At 38.8% G+C, this 13,175-nt stretch overlaps 1 protein-coding gene across 2 annotated transcripts in view; it reads right to left on the minus strand.

The window, feature by feature from the left end:
- The window catches only part of PRELID2 (PRELI domain containing 2), a 705,022-nt gene that overhangs the window by 24,620 nt on the left and 667,227 nt on the right, over positions 1-13,175 (minus strand). Inside the window, exon 12 of one of the 2 annotated variants that reach the window (XR_010942160.1) lies at positions 11,059-11,173. The exons of the other annotated variant lie outside the window; for it this stretch is intronic. The gene's annotated coding sequence lies outside the window, so the exon portion shown is untranslated. Of the gene's footprint in view, positions 1-11,058; positions 11,174-13,175 lie in introns of those variants that run through there. 2 annotated transcript variants of the gene reach the window in all.

Raw genomic sequence — 13,175 nt, forward strand, 5'->3', positions numbered from 1 at the left:
CAGAATCCTGCTTCTGAACATTTTCATTTGACAGGTATTTTCTAACCATAAAAGTGTCATAGCATATGTTAATGATATTTCAGAGGGATACTTAGATAATGACTGTAAAGTCTCTGGAGATCTTTGGATAAAACTGTCTCTTTAACCATAAGCTGTTTTAATGGAAATATTCTTTTAGCAGATGGGTCCTTTTGAAGAATTTTTCCCTTTGTGATATGAGTATTTAAAAAATAATAAATTTCAAGTAGAAAATGTACAACTTATTTTATAAAACTCAAATCAGTTTCTTTCTGAATCCATTATTCCACCTTGATAACAATCATCCGAATTTTAAAATATATGTAGAGTCTTAAACCCAATGCTGAAAAGCACAAAAATTCCTAAGACACAAGCAACTTAGCTTATATTTGGTGTTTGGTGCTCATGTCTATTAAATCATTAAAATCACATCATTTTGTAACTAAGCTATTAAAAGGAACAGATAATAAAATGGTAGTTAACATTTATTGGGTGCTTATGATATGCTAAGGACTGTTAAAAAACACTGAGTATTACCTCAGTTAAATATTCAAACAACCCCATTAGGTAAAATTTTTATTCCCATTTTATGAGTGTAAAAACTAAATTTTAGAGAGGGATTAAGTAACAGGCCTAATATCACATAGTAGCACCAGGAATTAAAATTAGCCTGTATGAGATCAGAGCCCACACTGGTAGCCACTACACTGTACTGGCTCCACTATATTTAGTAGAGTATATTGAATTTGTAGTATAATAGTATTTTATGCCAAAAGTACATAATATTGGTCTGCGGACATACTCTGAAGACCTCTGCATCTAATTCTGTCTTCCAGTCTTTGTTCAAAGTGTCTTTCTTCCTTTTTTCCCCCTTTCTCCTTCTGTCCATTAATATATAGCATCTATGTGCCAGGCTCCGTGCCAAGTGCTGGGTTATAGAGATTGATAACACATTACCCCTTCCCTCTGATGAGTACATGCTCTTTGGGGAAAGAAACCAGTAAACAAACTATGATATAAGCTGTGTGAACTGTTACGTAAAAGAAAAGTACAGGCGTCTCTCCAGAGCTGTATTTCTCAAAATATGGTCCTGAACTAGCAACATCAGCATCACCTGGGAACATGTTAAAAGTGCACATTCTTAAGCCCCAATCCAGACCTACTGTTGGATCAGAAACTCTGGGGGTGGGATCCAGCCATCTCTGGTTCTACAAACCCTCCAGGTGATTCTAATGCACTGAGGTTTGAGAATCACTGGTCTAGAGCAAAGGCATCATGGTAGGATTTCTAGAAAGCCCAATGCCTGAGTTGAGTTTTGAAGGATAGAAAGAAACTCGTTGGACAAAGACCAGTGTTCCAAGGAAGAGAAGTCACATTGCCAGCTCCAGGGATGTGAGGGAGCATAACCACGCAGGGAATTGCAAGCCATTCCATATGACCAAAGCTTAGTAATCCTGATGTGCAGCGGGAGGGATATGGGGACAGATGCAGCTGGTTAAATGCAATGGATCAGATCACGAAAATTCTTGTAAGTCATGTTGATGAGATTCAATTTTACTTTGAGAGGATTGGAATCAGAGCAATGATTTGCAGTGGGCAAGACTGGGCACAGGAAGATCAAGTAAGATTATGGCATAAACATAAGTGAGGAACAGAGAGATTCTAAAAATTAAAAAAAAAAACAGCAGTGGAGGAAGAGATAACAGGGTATATTTTAGAGGTATTTTGATAAAGTTATGTTACTCACTGGAGGTGGGGAGCTACCCAAAAGAGATGGAGGATCCAGGATAAACCCTGGGTCCTAATTTGGGCATCACTTCATATATCGTTCTGCACACATCTTGCATTCTGTCCCAGGGCTTCCTTGTTGACTCTGAGGTGTGAGAAGCCATAGAACCTCTTGCCACCAACCCATGCATAACATAGAAGTGAAGAGGTGTTAATGCTCCTTGGGGGCAAATCTATAAACAATGGGAGAAAAAGCCAGTGGATAAAGTATTCCCATTCTCTGAGACTAGTTTAAACAACTTCTTGGGTGGCCAACTTGATAACACATCTTTGTATTGCCTCTTTCTCATTCTCTGCTTAATCACCGCACCTCACTCCTGTATCATGGATTGCACTCCCTAGCAAAGTAGTAGCAATAATTCTTTGCCTCAGTCTCTGCCTTCTGGGGAACTCTGGGTAATTTGCCACTGTTATACTAAGCACTTTGTGATCCTTCTACTGTATACAAAGTATTGTGCTAGATGCTAGGGATCAAATAGTGAACCAAACATTGCCACTGTTATCACAGGCTGAGAATCTATGTCATATACAGACAAGCAAACTGACAATTAAATATAGTATTATAAGTACTCTGATGGGGAGATGTGGGTGGTATGGAAACACAGGAGAAGCTTCCTTAAAAAAAACACTTGAAAGACAAGTTGAGTTAACATTAGAGAAGCATTCAAATGAAGACATCTAATAGGCTAATAAGATTTGGGCTAGAGAATTGATTTGGGATTCATTAGTTTATAGTCAGTCTTTGAAGTCATCAGAATGGATGAGACGGGAAGAAATTATAGGAGATAGTCCTGTTTGGGGAAGGGGGGCATTTACGAGTAAGTTCAGTAAGCCACCATGGAGCCTAAGAAGTAGCGGCTAGAGTAGCAGTTATTGGCCCCATCACTAACTAGCTCCACGATAGTGTGAAAGATACCTCATTTCTCTAACCCCCTGAGGCTTAGCTTCCCTCTCTCTCGTAGGAGTGTTTTTGTTTAGGTAATTTTCAAATTCCCTCTCCTCCAATGGCATTTTTTCATCCATTAGGTATTATATTAAGTCTGCAGGTAGATGGCATGTAGGAGATTGGGCAAAAATGAAAGTTTATATTCTTAATTCATATCCTATGAAATACTTCCTTGAATAAATCTCTGTTTTCTTCATGCAAAACAAGAAAAAATATACTGGCTTTCAGTCTGAGTTCCAGATAAAAGGCATATATAGTTCTGCAGAATATAAGCCGATTACCTAAATGCACTCAGGCATGACCAGATGGCTTATGCAATAGTTGAGGAAAGCGAAAGATCCTAACTTTCTGATCCCCAGACGTTTTGCAGTACACATGCTCTTCTCTGTCAGGAAAAGTCTTGCATAATGGTGCAGGGAGCTGGTTTTTCAGCTCTCCTGAGCCTCCCTCGGAGTGCCTGGCTAAGTATCTGCTGATTCACAGCAGATCATTTCCCTGAACACTATTTTCTTCACACTGAGCCCCAGTGAGGAGTGCCCGAGATCAGAAGGCAGACTGCATCTGTGCTCTGTTCCAGCAGTGCCAACCAGACTCCTGTCCTGCAAGTTTCAGCATGGTGGGAGATAAAGGGGCAGCAAAGCACTGGACTAGGGCCAAACACCTCACTGGAATCCATAAAACAAAGCAATACAAAGCAGTGGCTTGGACCAGTGCTTCCCAGACATATGAATTGCCTGGAGAACTTGTTGACATGAAGATTTTGATTCAGTAGGTCTGTGGTGCAGTGGTGTTGGGGGCTGGCTTCAACCTCCTTGACAGAGCCAATCAAGGCTCTTGACCTCTCTTCCTGACTCTGTAGTCAGTGACTTCACTTTGGGAGCTTTTAATATGCCATGGCAGGTTTATTAATAGCATGGAAATCAATAAACAATACAAAGGAGCCCCCTCCACACACACACGACCCAAAAAAGCCGATTGTAAAACTTTACCAGCACACCACTGGGGATGAAGTCTGAGATTATGCATTTCTAAAAAGCTCCCTGGTGATGTGAATGTTGCTGGTTCCTAAACCAGCTTTGAGTAGGAAGCATTTATAGCACAGGCTCTGAAGTCACCAGGTCTAGGAATAAATTCTGACTCTATCTCTTAAGTAAGTGTAACTTGTATAACCTAATAAGTTATGGCATTTTATCTTGCTGTATTTGGTTGCCTAAACTGGTTTGACATGTTCTACTTCTTATCTCTCTGGACTTTAGTCTCTCCTTCTGTAAAATGGAGAATGGGGATCAGTTCCTACTTCCTAGTATTGTAATTTTTTTGTTGAGGTAGAGCTAATTTACAATATTATATTAGTTTCATGTGTGCAACAGATTCAAAATTTTCATAGATGATACTCCATTTATAGTTATTATAAAATATTGGCTATATTCCCTGCTATATAGTATATCCTTGTAGCTTATTTACTTTATACATATTCGTTTGCACCTCTTAATCCAATACCCCTGTCTTGACCCTGCCCCATGCCCTCTACCCACTGATAACCACAAGTTGGTTCTCTATATCTGTGAGTCTGTTTCTATTTTGTTATATTCTCTGGTTTTATTTTTTTGATTCCATGTATAAGTGATATCATATACTATTTGTCTTTCTCTGCCTGACTTACTTCACTTAGCACAATACCCTCCGGGTCCATCCATGTTGCCGCAAATGGCAACATTTCATTCTTTTTTATGGCTGAGTAGTATTCCATTGTGTATATATATACCACTTCTCCTTTATCCATTCATCTTCTGATGGACATTTAGGTTGCTTCCATGTCTTGGCTATTGTAAATAGTGCTGCTATGAACACTGGGGTGCATGTATCTTTTTAAATTAGTGTTTTTGGGTTTTTCCTGATATATACCCAGGAGTAGAATAATTGGATCATGTGGTAGTTCTATTTTTAGAGGAACCTCCAGACTATTCTCCATAGTGGCTGCTTTAACTTACATCTCCACCAACAGTATATGAGTGTTCTCTTTTCTCCGAATCCTTGCCAAAATGTGTTACTTGTAGATTTTTGATGATAGCCATTCTGAAAGGTGAGAGGTGGTATCTCATTGGGGTTTTGATTTGTATTTCTCTGATGATTAGTAGTGTTGAACTACTTTCCATGTGCCTGTTAGCCATCTGTATGTCTTCTTTGTAAAAATGTCTCTTCTGGTTCTCTACCCATTTTGGGTATTAATCCCTTGTCAGTGATATCATTTGCAAATATTCTCCCATTCAGTAAGTTGTCTTTTCATTTTGTTGATGGTTTGCTTTGCTGTGCAAAACCTTTTAAGTTTAATTAAGTCCCATTTGTTTATTTTTGCATTTCTTTCCTTTGCCTTAGGAGACAGGGCCAAAAAATATTACTAATATTTATGTCAAAGACTGTTTTGCCCATGATCTCTTCTAGGATTTTTATGGTTTCTGGGCTAACATTTAGGTCTTTAATCCGTTTTCAGTTTATTTTTGTATATGATGTGAGAAAATATTGTAATTTCATTGTTTTACTGGTCCAATTTTCCTAGCACCACTATTGAAGAAATTGTCTTCTCTCGATTGTATATTCTTGCCTCCTGTGTCATAGATTAATTGACAATATATGTGTGGGCTTATTTCTGAGCTCTCTATTCTGTTCCATTGATCTATGTGTCTGTTTTTGTGGCAGTACCATACTGTTTTGATTACTGTAGCTTTGTAGTATAGTCTGAAGTTAGGGAGTGAGATACTTCCAGCTCTGTTCTTCTTTTTCAAGATTTTTTTGGCTATTTGAGGTCTTTTGTGTTTCCATACAAATTTTAAAATTATTTTTTCTAGTTCTGTGAAAAATGCCATGGGTATTTTGATAGAGATTGTATATTGCCTTGGGTAGTATGGTATTTTAACAATATTAATTCTTCCAACCTATGAACATGATATATCTTTCTGTCTGCTTGTATCATATTCAATTTCTTCCCTAAGTGTCTTATAGTTTTTCTAGCACAAGTCTTTTACTTCCTTATGTAGGCTTATTCCTAGGTATTTTATTCTTTTTGTTGCAGTGGTAACTGGGATTGTTTTCTTAATTTTTTTAAATGATAGTTTGTTGTTAGTATATAGAAATGCAACAGATTTCTGTATGTTAATTTTGCATCCTGCAACTTCCAAATTCACTGATGGGCTTTAGTAGTTTTTTGGATTTTAGTAGTCTTTAGGGATTTTCTATGTATAGTATCATGTCATCTGCAAACAGTGACAGTTTTATTTCTTCCTCTCCAATTTGGATTCCTTTTATTTCTTTTTGTTTTCTGATTTCTGTGGCTAGGAATTCCAGTACTGTTTTCAATAAAAGTGGTAAGAGTGGGCATCTTGTATTGTTCCTGATCTCAGCGGAAATTCTTTCAGTTTTTCACCATTGTGTATATTAGCTGTGGGCTTATCATATATGGCTTTTATTATGTTGAGGTATGTTCTCTCTATGCTCACTTTCTGGAGAGCTTTATCACAAGTGACTGTTGAATTTTGTCTAAAAACTTTTTCTGCATCTATGTAGATGATAATATGGTTTTTATGCTTCAGTTTGTTAATGTGTTATATTACACTGATTGATTTGCTGATATTGTAAAATCCTTGCGTTCTTGGGATAAATCCCACTTGATCATGGTGTATGATCCTGTTGGTGTATTGTTGGATTTAGGTTGCTAATATTTTGTTGAGGATTTTTGCATGTCTGTTCATTAGTAATATTGGCCTGTAACTTTCTTTTTTTGTGCTGTCTTCATCTGGTTTTGGTATCAGAGTGATGCTGGCCTTGTAGAATGAGTTCAAAAGCACTCCCTCCTCTGCCAACTTTTGTAATAGTTTGAGAAGTATAGGTGTTAACTCTTCTCAAATTGTTAGGTAGAATTCACCTGTGAAACTATCTGGTTCTGGACTTTTGTTTGTTGGGAGTTTTTTGTTTGTTTGTTTTTGTTTTTTTAAACTACCAGTTCCATTTCACTACTGGTAATTGGTCTGTTCATATTTTCTATTTCTTCCTGGTATAGTATTGGGAGATTATACATTTCTAGACATTTTTTCATTTTTTCTAGGTTGTACATTTTATTGTCATATAGTTAGTCATAGTAATCGCCTATGATCCTTTGTATTTCTGTGGTGCTGGTTGTAAATTCTCCTTTTTATTACTGCTTTTATTGTTTTGGGCCCTCTCTTTTTTTGTTTTTTGATCAGTCTGGCTAAAGGTTTATCAATTTATCTTTTCAAAGAACAAGCTATTAGTTTTATTGACCTTTTCTAATTTTTCTTGTCTCTATTTCACTTATTTCTGCTCTGATGTTTATGAGTTCTTTCCTTCTATTAACTTTGGTTGGTTTTTTTTTTTTCTATTTTTCGAGTTCCTTTAAGTGTCAGATTAGGTTGTTTATTTGAGATTTTGTTTCCTGAAGCAAGCTTGTATAGCTGTAAACTTCCCTCTTGGAACTGCTTTTGCTGTGTCCCATAGATTTTGGATCATTGCGTTTTCTTTTTCATTTGTCTGCAGCTATCTTAAAATTTCTTTGATTTCTTCAGTGACCATTGGTTGTTTACTAACATATTGTTCAGCCTCCAAATGTTTCTGTTTTTTGCAGTTTTTTTTCTTGGAGTTGCTTTCTAGTCTCAGAGTATTGTGGCTGGAAAAGATGCCTGACATGATTTCAGTTTTTTTAAATTTACTGAGGCTTCCTTTGTTGCCTAGCATATGATCTATCCTGAAGGATGTTCCATATGCACTTATAAAGAATGTGTATTCTGCTGCTTTGTGATGGAATGTTCTATATACCTCTGTTAAGTTCATTTGGTATAACGTGTTGCTTAAGGCTAGTGTTTCCTTATTGATTTTCTGTCCGGATGATATGTCCTTGATGTAAGTCGGGTGTTAAAGTTCCCTAATATTATTGTGTTACTGTCAGTTTCTCCCTTTATGTCTGTTAACAACTGCTTTATGTATTTAGGTGCACCTATGTTGGGTGCATATATAATTACAGTTGTTATATCTTCTTCTTGGATTGATCCCTTGATCATTATGTAATATATTTCTTTGTCTCATGTAAAAGTCTCTGTTTTAAAGTCTATTTTATCTGATATGAGTATTGCTACCCCAGATTTCTTTCGATTTCTATTTGCATGGAATACCTTTTTCCATCCCCTCACCTTCAGTTCGTGTGTCTTTAGATCTGTAGTGAGTCTCTTGTAGGCAATATGTAGATGGGTCTTGTTTTTGTATCCATTCAGCCAGTCTATGTCTTTTGATTGAAGCATGCAGCCCATTTACATTTAAAGTAATTATTGATATGTATGTACTTATTCCCATTTTGTTAGTTGTTTTTGTAGTTCTATCTTGTTTCTTCTTTTTGTTCTCTCCCCTTGTGATTTGATGACTATCCTTAGTGTTATATCTGGATACCTTTCTGTTTTTTGCATGTGCATCTATTATAGATTTTTAGTTTGTGGTTACCATGAAGTGTGTGTGTGTGTGTGTGTGTGTATTTATGTATATCAAGTTGCTAATCTCTTAATTTCAAACGCATTTTAACAACCATGCATTTTTACTCTCCTCCCCTCATAATTAATGATTTTGACATCATGTTTTACATCTAATTGTTTTGTGTATCCTTTAACTGATTATGGATTATTTTACTACTTTTATCTTTTAATCTTCCTACTAACTTTGTGCATGGTTGATTTACTATCTACTATATGTTTGCCTTTACCAATGAGATTTTTCCTTTCATAATTCTCATTTTTCTAGTTGTGGCCTCTTTTTTCACTAAGAAAAGTCCCTTTAACATTTCTTCTAAAGCTGGTTAGGTGGTGCTGAACATTTTTAGCATTTGCTTGTCTGTAAAACTTTTGATCTCTCCATCAAATCTGAATAGGGGCATTGCTGGGTAGAGTACTCTTGGTTGTAGTTTTTTCCCTTTCGTCACTTTAAATATCTCATGCCACCCACTTCTGGCCTATAGAATTTCTACTGAAAAGTCAGCTGATAACCTTATGGGAGTTCTCTTGTATGTAAGTTGTTACTTTTCCCTTGCTGCTTTTTATATTCTCCCTTATCTTTAATTTATGCCATTTTAAATTCAATATGTCTTGGTCTGGTCCTCTTTGGGCTGATCCTATTCAGGTCTCTCTGTGATATCTGGGCTTGGATGTCTGTTTCCTTTCCCAGGTTGTGGAAGTTTTCAGCTATTATGTCTTTTTAAATGTCCTCTGCCTCTTTCTCTGTCTCTTCTCCTTCTGGGACCCCTATAATACAAATGATAGAATACTTGATGTTGTCCCAGATGTCTCTTAAGCTGTGCTCATTTCTTTTTATTCTTTTTGCTTTTTTGGTTCAACTTCAGTAATGCACACTATTCTGCCTTCCAGCTTGATGATCCATTCCTCTGTACCATTTAATCTACTGTTGATTCCTTCTAGTATATTCTTTTCTTTTCTTTTTTTTTTTTTTTTGCGGTACATGGGCCTCTCACTGTTGTGGCCTATTCCGTTGAGGAGCACAGGCTCCGGATGCGCAGGCTCAGTGGCCACGGCTCACAGGCCCAGCTGCTCCGCGGCACGTGGGATCTTCCCGAACCGGGGCACAAACCCGTGTCCCCTGCATCGGCAGGTGGACTCTCAACCACTGCGCCACCAGGGAAGCCCTCTAGTATATTCTTCATTTCAGTTATTTTATTCTTCCTCTCTGTTTGTTTGGTTGTTCTTTATATTTTCTAATTCTTTTTTAAAAACTTCTACCTTCTCGTTCTCCTGATCCATTCTTCTCCCAAATTCTTTGATCATCTTATGATCATTATCTTGAATTTGTTCTCAGACTGCCTATCTCCTCTTCACTTAGTTCTTCTTCTGGGGTTTTATATCTTGTTCCTATGTTTAGAACGTGTTCCTCTGTCATCACATTTTGCCCAACTTGCTGTTTTTATCTTTGTATTTGGTAGGTTAGTTATGTTTCCTGATATTGGAGAAGTGGCCTTTTATAGGAGATGTCCTGTGCTTCCAAGCAGTATACACCCCTTTGGTTACCAGAGCAATATGCTCTAGTGGTGCCCCCTATGTGGGCTGCATGGGTCCTTCTGTTTTGGCAGGCTGAATACTGTGGGCGTTCTGGTAGGTGGGGCTGTGACCCAGTCTGGTTGGTTGCTGGGACCTGCTGTTGATAGGGCTGAGTCACAAGGCAGCTGGTTGTGGAACCCAGGGATCCCCAGGGCTTGTGCTAGTGCGGTGGGTGGAGTTGAGACCCAGGATATCCCAGGGCTGGTGCCTGCCTACTAGTGGACAGAGCTGGGTCCTGGGGTCTGGCTACAGGGCCCAGGGATACCAGAGCTTGGGTCAGACCATCGGTGGTTGGGGCCAGGGCCCAGTCCATCTCAGGGCTGGTGCTGGCCTGCTGATGGGTGAGCAGGATCTGCAGACTGTGGGGCTATGGTTTCCCTGGAGCTGATATCAACCCGCTGGTGGGTATGGGTGTTCTCAATGCTAGAACAGGCTTGCTAGTGGGTGGATCTGGATCCCAGAGTCTCTGGCTGCAAAGCTTTGGGGAATCGCAGATCTAGTGCCTGCACGGATGTGTGGGGCCTGGTCCTGGGCTCTCTGGTGGACAGGGTCATGTCCAGGGGTGACTATGTGCTCAGGGGTTCTTAAGACAGCCTTGTCAGCTAGTCAGTGGGACTGTGTCCCACCCAGCTAATTATTTGGCCTGAGACATCCCTGTACTGGTGTCTATGGGCTGTTGGGTATGGGCAGGGCTGAGTCTTGAGGCTAAAAAGCCAGAGGGGAGGATTCTAAAATTGCACTTGCCAGTACCAGTGTCCACATGGTAGAACATGCTCCCAAAAATGGCTGCTGCCAGTTTCTATGTCCCCCTGGTGAGATCCAATTGTCTCCTGCCTTTCCCAGAAACTTCAAAATCAGCAGGTAGGTGTGACCTAGACTCCTTTCAAATTACTGCTTCTGTCCTGGGTTCTGGAGCATGTGAGATTTTGTTTGTGCCCTTTAACAGTAGAGTCTCCATTGCCTTCCCACTGGCCTTCAAAGCCAAACATTCTAGAGGTTTGTCTTCCCAGTGCAGAACCCCCTAGGCTGGGCAGCCTGATGTGGGGTTCAGACCTCTCACTCTGTAGGGAGAAACTCTGCAATTACAATTATTCTCCCATTTGTGGATTGCCCACCTGGGGGTATGGCTCTTGACTGTAACATAACTCGTCACTCCTACCTGTTTCATTGTGGTTCCTTCTTTATATCTTTGGTTGTAGAAGATCTCTTCTGGCAGGTTCCTGCCTTTTTCAATAGGTGTTCTGTAAATTGTTGTAATATTGGTGTGCCTGTGAGAGGAGGTGAGCTCTGGGTCTTTCTACTCCACCATCTCAGGTGATCTCTGCAAGCGGCAAATTAAATAATGTGCTTTGAGCATAGTGCCTGGCGCAGAAGAAGCATTCATAACTATCAGTGCTTGTTATTTTTACTTACTAGAATATAATTTTATAAAATTATGATGCCAGTGACAGAAAACCAAATATGATAAGCAAACACTTTTTTAGAATGGGTAAATAAATATCGTGAGATATCACTATGTACATGTTAAACATTTTTGTTTCTCATTTAATTCTTTTTTTTTAACCTAACTCTACAATGTTAAGATTCCAAGATGTTTGGAGGTGAGGTGAGGATCAGGGCTGGGAGAGAGAGAAGGAAGAAAACTCAATTTGTACCATGTGCATCATGGAAAATACAAAAGTTGTCTTTTCGGAAATAGCATTCTCTTTCTGTTCTTTCATGTAGATAAAAGTGTTTCTCCTTGACACGGAGACAACATTAGGCATTTTATATTTCTGAATCCCACCACATGCCTTTCATCCCCAAGCTCATTACTAACTTATGTTCAGGGTAGGGAAGGCTTCTCTTAACTTCCTATGGAGTGAAGTTTATAGTCACACAACCAACTTTCCCAGAAATCACTTGCATCTTTCTCGTGCATCTGGGTGATTAATACCCACTTCAGAAGATAAATGAGTGTTTGTATTACCTGCTGATTCTAAGTTACCATAACAAGTCCACCCCCTAAAGACTCCAAGAGGACAGGGCTAGAACATGAATCATGACATTTGGGAAAGGATACGTCTTTTCATTTCCCATACAAGATGTGATAAAACTGGCAACACACACATTTCATGATGTTTGTTTTAAGTAGAAAGAAAAAAAGATGATAGATGTAGAAATTCCAAGGATTAAAAACTATTGTATAGGGCTTCCCTGGTGGCGCAGTGGTTGAGAGTCTGCCTGCCGATGCAGGGGACACGGGTTCATGCCCCGGTCTGGGAAGATCTCACATGCCGTGGAGCGGCTGGGCCCGTGAGCCATGGCCGCTGAGCCTGCACGTCCGGAGCCTGTGCTCCGCAGCGGGAGAGGCCACAACAGTGAGAGGCCCGCATACCGAAAAAAAAAAAAGAAACTATTGTATAAAGTCTTATTTTCACCTAACTCTTTTGAGGTGGGTGATTGATAACCAAAAAATTGCATCCATGTGTGATGTTCATTAAAGTAAAGTAAATTATGCTAACACATAGATGATTTTGACTTAGCAAGATATTTTATTGTCATTTTAATGACAGTAATTTTCAACATTTTTTTTGTTTGTTTTTCAGCACCAGCACACTAAAAAAGTGAGACACAGTGACATCAGTAACAAACGTTCTTTCTTACAACATTAATTCTCAGAGATATTTGGAGTGTATACATCAGGGGTGTGAAAGGGAGGCTGATCACAACTTCTATCATTTGCCTCTGTATCCTATTTCTGATTGGAAGATATATCAATTTTGTTAGGAAAGAAGCACATATATTCCAAAATATCAAAGTGTATATTCTTCTACACTTTAAGTCATACTATTTTTAGCAAGAAAAATAGATGCAAAATGAAGGGCTTCTTAACCATAAAGGCCATAGAACCCAAACAAAGATGTTGGGCCATATGCATTTTTCAATGCTCAAGATTCAAAATTTTCATAAGCTTCTCACAAAGTCTATGAACCAAGAAAATTTTTACAGTGGTAAGAACATGGGAGTTCAGAGACCTAAAGACTCCATCCAAATTCAGGTCTGCCAGTTACCACAGCTGTGAACTTTCATCTATTAATTATTCTCTCTGAGATTCCCTTTTGTTTTTCATCTCTGAAATTGAATATCAACCTTGCAAAATTGTTGTAAAAGTGGAAAAACCCAGTAGAAAATGTCTAGCACAGTTCCTGGATTTATTAGATCTTGAGTGCATGTCAGCTCCCTGAGAGAAGAAGCTCAAATATTTTACTTGAAAGACAGAAGTGGTACGGCAGTGTTCCCTCATCAAGGCAACTAAATGTGCAATATGCAGAAATTGTTCT

The sequence above is a fragment of the Pseudorca crassidens genome, chromosome 3 (genome assembly GCF_039906515.1).
Source record: "Pseudorca crassidens isolate mPseCra1 chromosome 3, mPseCra1.hap1, whole genome shotgun sequence".
Taxonomy (NCBI): Eukaryota; Metazoa; Chordata; class Mammalia; order Artiodactyla; family Delphinidae; genus Pseudorca; species Pseudorca crassidens.